Here is a 5,621-nt window from a genome sequence, read left to right as displayed (position 1 = left end):
AAATGTCTACTTTTTCCCTAAAGTAAACTCAACAGTAGAGATAGAAATACTCCCTGATGCCTCTAATTCTAGCTAGTAGCATCTTTAAAATTCAAGAGGGTCTGGGGACCCCATACTTAGTCTCTACGATACTCTTTATCTTAGGTTTCCGGTACTTAGACTTCACATCAACTCTTGACTTAAAAAAACTAAAACTACATGAAGTAAAACTAAAATATTAGAAATGAAACTTACCTTAACTTGGGTTGCCTCCCAAGAAAAGCCTAATTTAGTGTTGTGGAACGACTCAATATCACTAGTCAACCAAATTCATTCATTCTTTTCTCCTACTTAGAGGCTATCTTTTCTCTCTTTTGACCTCTTGAGTGTAAACTCTCAAGGTCAATATCTTTCTCATCAATAGCCTTTTCAGGATCATCAATTATCATCATTTTGGGCTTAGGTAATGGCTCGGGCAACTCAATGAAACTATCTGAAGAGGCCTTTGGTGGTGTACTTTCTACCACCCTACACTTATTCACTTCCATCATTGTAATCATATATAATTATTTATAGTAGGAAGGTGGATTATAAACTCTGAAAATCATCTCTTCGTCAGCTAATCTCATTGTGAGAGTACCCTCTATCACGTTTAGTAATTCTCCTCCCGTGCCAAAAATAGAAGTCCCAGAATGACCGATACCCTGATATTCACATCAAAATCCATAACAATAAAATCAACCAAAATTATAAACTTACCAATCTATATAAGGACGTCTTCAATTATTCCATTGGGCTTTATTATGGCCTTATTTGCCAATTGTAGCATGGTATCAGCGCACCCAACCCAAGAGTGTTAAACATATATAAGGAATTAAATTTATTCTCACCCTAAATCACTCAAGGCATGGACCACTTCACCATCACCAATCTATATGAGAAGGGTGAAACTCCCTAGGTCCTCATGTTTCTTGGGAATAATTTTCATTACTATAGAGCTGCACTTCTATATAAATTCCACTATCTCAATGTCCTGCAACTTCACTTTATTAGTCACCATATCCTTCAAGTACTTAGCATACTTGGGTATTCCCTACAAAATATCTAAAAGAGGCAAATTTATGTGAAGTTCTCTAAACCTGTCAAAGAACTTTTTGAAACAAGTATACTTTGTGGCTTTCTTGAATCTCTATGGGAATAGTGGTGTTCATCTATTATTCACTTGTTCAACAACCTTAGTTTGGGTACTTAGACTTCCCTAAATTATCAACAACTTCGTCTGCAACTTGTTGTGGAACTAACTCTTGATCTACCTTCTTAGCTTTCTTTGAAGGTCTGTTACTAAGCTCCTTACCACTCTTCAAAGTGATTTCCATAAATTTATTTGGAGGCTCATTATCACTTGGTAAACCACCTTGAGTCCTTGTATTTTGTGCCTATTGTAATTGTACCAATTACTGCTCTAACTGCTTCTGATCTACTTGCTGATTTTTTATTTCAGCAATTGTCTATTCTTGGTTGGCCAAAATATTTTTTAAAGTCTCTTCAATGTTACTGGCCTGAGCATTGTGCTGCTATTGATAAAACTGCTGCTTCTGGTTGTTGCCCCAAGGATAAATTAATTGAGTCTGCATCTTTTGCTTGTAGGCATTACCAAAAGTCGGCTTTAATGCATTGCCCACAAAGTTTACAAACTTGGGATTAGCTCCACATAAGTTTGTAGAATGGCCACACTTTCCATAAATCTCATACTATACCAGAGCCTATTTCATTGCATTAACCTAAGCCTGAGACTGTCGCAAACCCAACTTTCTGAATTGATTCATCATGTGACTATGCATAGCTAAAAGTTGGACAGCTAAGGCTATTATATTACCAACTTCTATTAGGCCTGTAACCTTTTTTCACTGAGCTTCTTGACATGACACCATGCTAATTGGGATTTCCTTAGGCAATCTAATTCAACAAAGTGCACAACTTATCATATGTCTTTTCCAATGCTTAACCACCTACAGCTTAAATTAGGGTCAAGTGACTCAATGAAGGTTTGAGCTAGTACCTCATTGGATTGACTATGATGTGGTCAGTCTTGAAGAAGAGCTTTGAACCTCTCCCAAGCATGATACAAGTTCTCATCTGGCCTCTACTTAAAGCTCAAAATCTCACTACGAAGTCTCACAGTTTTATAAAATGGGAAGAAGTGGATAAGGAATTTTAGGCTAAGTCATCCCAAGTTGTGATTGAACCAGTCGGCTTAGTGTTCAACCACTTATTTTCTTCCTCCAAGAGTGAAAAGGGAAACTTGTCAGCCTCACATAATCAGTTGACACACCCATAGGGATAAATATGTTACTAATATCCAAAAAGTTTTGCAGGTGGACTTGTGGATCTTTTTGTGCTTGCTTGGTGAATTGTCCACTACTGTGAAAGAGTTGCACCATCTTCTGCTTCAGCTTAAATCTACCTCTAGTAGCCAGTCTACAAATAGTAGAGGTCACATTAGTCATAAGTGGGATTGCCACTTTGCAAACTGTCCTACAGGCTGGCGGATCCTCGGTCATGGGAGCAAGAATATCTTATTCATCATGAATTTGAGGTATATGGTAGAGAAGGACTACTTCTCTCATCTGTTGGTGAAATCATTGCTCGGGTTTGTGGTCTGGTTCAGCCATCTCCCTATCCCTTTATAGCTTACTAGTCTACTACCTGGGTCTGCAAATTCAGAATCCAAGATCAAGTGAAAAGCAAAAAATAAATCAAAAAGTTAAACTAAAACTACGACATGTACCAAATTACAAGTCTCGGACAATGGTGCCAAAAAACTTATTGCTCCAAAATACTTATTCAAGAGTACGTGGTATCACTAAGTAATACAGTGGCCTTTTACAAGACAAGTATCCATCCCTTAGATACTTATGTCAACAACTATCCTAGACTAGTCTAATTATTAAGATTATGTCAATGCTAACGTAACCACAAGATTGTTTGCGAGTAAACTAAGTGTTAACTTAACAATGCGGTAAATTAAAGTTTATTGAACAACAATGGAGAGAAACTAGAGTTAAGTAACTACGAACAATCATACTAAATTATAAAACTTCATTGGTTGGGTTAATTATCTTGGTTGTTGGTTCAGGGGGTCTATACTATGACTATGGCCTTCCGACCCTCTAATCAATTATCTAACTTAGCTCCACAACTATATTATTGATAGGGGATGCGATAACTAAGTAAAATATGTTCATAATTAATACCATACTTGAAATAAATAGAGAATATAGGTACACTCCTATCCTCATGCAAATTATAACTCCATTCAATAAGAAGATTACAATCCTATTATATTTATCCCATGTTCTATCTGATTGTTCCTCCTTTCGGATTCACAATAATATTATGTGTATATTTTAAGGGTCACGAAGACATAAAATCGATATAATAAGGATAAATAAACAACCACTAATGATAAAAAACTATAACCAAATCAATTCAAAACAATATTACTCATGTTCTTGGCCATAACCCTAGAAAAAGGTGTTTAGTTGATCATGGACATAACCATAATCACAATGAATGAATATATGTTAAAATCCATAAAAAAAACAAAATGAATGGAACAAAAAACCTAATTTAATTGTTATACATCCTCCCTTCAAGTACCAAGGTCGTCCAAGGTGTGAAACATAACAACTAAGTATCCTATTTATACTTGGACAAAAGCTGCCGATTTTGACTTAGGATCATACCACGCCCTTATCACAGTGTCTAAGGTATGTGGAATGACTTTATCATGGTTATATAATGAAATTAACCATTTAGGATGCTTTCAAGGCTGAGTAAAGGCCCTAATGCAGTGCCTAAGGCTGTGGTATGCCAATGACTCCAAAACGTCTATTTTTTGTCAAGTCTTGTCCCAAGTGTTTTTCCATCCTTTCCAAGCATTATGGTGATGTTTATACTTGATTTCCATATTTTTTATCATCCATATATAATTATGATCAACTATAAAAGCATAATATATCATCAAACACCACTAATTAGATCTCAAAACAACTTACAATCAAAGACTATGAACTAGAAAATTAAGCTAAGAGTACTAGTTTTGTCCTTTTGATCTTTAACTTAGTGTTTTGCCAATTGGATTGTTTCAATTTAACCATAAACACTATTATAAATTATTCCATACATAATTACTCAATTATACCTTTATTATCCCATTACACACACTATAATCCATCGAGATCAACTAGAACAACACATTGCTCAAGCAAGTAACACTAGTTTTCTCGTCTAAACTCTAAGTGTACAAATTGATTCCAAAATTGTTTTAAACACACCTTAAACATTATGATAAATTATTTTAACATTTATATTCTCAATTATATCAATATTTACTCATTAATAACAAGAGAATTTCTCTAAACTATGCTAAATAAGCCTGGACAACAACACTGAGGTGCATAAATCCACCTTAGATCAGAAAACCCCTGGAAACTTGTAAGAAGTGAAAAATTTAGATAATTATAGGCAAGTACAATTACAGACCCACTTAAGAGGGTCCTAAGTCCCACCTATGGCTAGTAAGCGGTGTCACAGGTGTCAGCAAATATTTTAGGGGATTTTTTGATCGTTGAGGTTATACTTACAAGCCTAATTACAGAGGTTGTAAGTAAAATTTACGACCCTACTTATGAGGGTCATCAAAATTAGAGTTTAATAAACTTCAAGAACCACTTATAATTCCATTTATGGTGTTTGTATGTGGTACTCACAGGCCTTATGTGGCCGCATAGTTTGACCAAACCTGATTAGACCCTACCCCTTCTCTTAAAGCCTCCAAATCCAACCCATTAGCCCCACTACTTCAAATTTTAAAACTCCACTCTTACTCAAACTTCTCAACTTTTCTCTTAATCTATAAAAGGCAAAACTCTCTCAAAATCTCATCACTTGCACACATAATCATCACAAAGTAGGGTTCTTTTCACTATGTTCATCTTCTACTTCAACTCTTCGAATCTAAGTAAATACTTTTCTTCTCCAACTTAGTAAAAACTTGATTTTATTCATGGAATTTAAGAATAATGGTTGATACAGATTGAAACTGATAACTTCTCATGAACCTTTAAAAGCACGAAGCTTAAATTACATAATACTAAATTTATTGCATGATTTGCATTTAAAAAACTTATGATCACTTTAATAATGGAAGTAAAAGTTGAATAATGAGAGGAAATAAAAAATACATGTACATTACCCGTTGAACTTAAATTGATACATGTTTTAGGGTACGAAATTAGGCTAAAAATTGAAGTATACACTATGTGGGATAAAATCTTTCAACAAATTGACCAACTCTCTGAAGGTGACATAAGGGGCTATTTATAAGCCTCATAAGTAATACCTACGAGGGCTTAAGTAACCTCTAAGTGTCAGACCGTAGCTGTAAAACTTCAAGGTTTTATCTTGAACTTATGAGGGTACCTACAACCCCTGTAAGTACTACTTACGACTTTCGTAAGTAGGGTTGTACGTAGAACTGCCCTGGGTCATCAATTTTTTCAAAAGTTTTTATTCCATTCTTGTAGTTAAAGCACCGACAACTACTTTTTTAGGTATGATACCACCAAAATCTGCACCAA

The 5,621-nt window shown here is 35.0% G+C and overlaps 1 non-coding gene across 1 annotated transcript; it reads left to right on the top strand.

The window, feature by feature from the left end:
- The first annotated feature begins 2,048 nt into the window (after positions 1-2,048).
- Positions 2,049-2,155, top strand: LOC124886832. Its single transcript, XR_007044239.1, has one exon. It is a non-coding gene; the product is annotated as a small nucleolar RNA R71 (small nucleolar RNA).
- The last annotated feature ends 3,466 nt before the right edge of the window (positions 2,156-5,621 follow it).

Source organism: Capsicum annuum, chromosome 8, assembly GCF_002878395.1.
Source record: "Capsicum annuum cultivar UCD-10X-F1 chromosome 8, UCD10Xv1.1, whole genome shotgun sequence".
Lineage (NCBI taxonomy): Eukaryota > Viridiplantae > Streptophyta > Magnoliopsida > Solanales > Solanaceae > Capsicum > Capsicum annuum.
The sequence above is the reverse complement of the archived record's forward strand: the minus strand, read 5'-3'. Positions and strand labels throughout refer to the sequence as shown.